Below are 247 nucleotides of genomic sequence, written 5' to 3' on the forward strand. Positions count from 1 at the left end.
TATGTGTCAGCAGTTTGTGGCTCTGAGGCTTGGCAAGCAGGGCTGGTGGGTGTAGTTTGGGAAGTTGCAATTCTGCAGGGGGATTTGGGACAAAACCTTCCAGGTTTCAGCACAGTGTTCCCTGGGAGGGCTTGATATTCAATCTGCTGCTGCCTTTATCAGCTCAGGAAGGAATTTGCTGTACAAAAGTTAGGCCAGCCCCCTTCCTTAGAACAAAACAAGCTCTGTTTTTATCCCACACTGCTAC

Source organism: Molothrus aeneus, chromosome 1, assembly GCF_037042795.1.
Source record: "Molothrus aeneus isolate 106 chromosome 1, BPBGC_Maene_1.0, whole genome shotgun sequence".
In the NCBI taxonomy this organism is placed as follows: Eukaryota; Metazoa; Chordata; class Aves; order Passeriformes; family Icteridae; genus Molothrus; species Molothrus aeneus.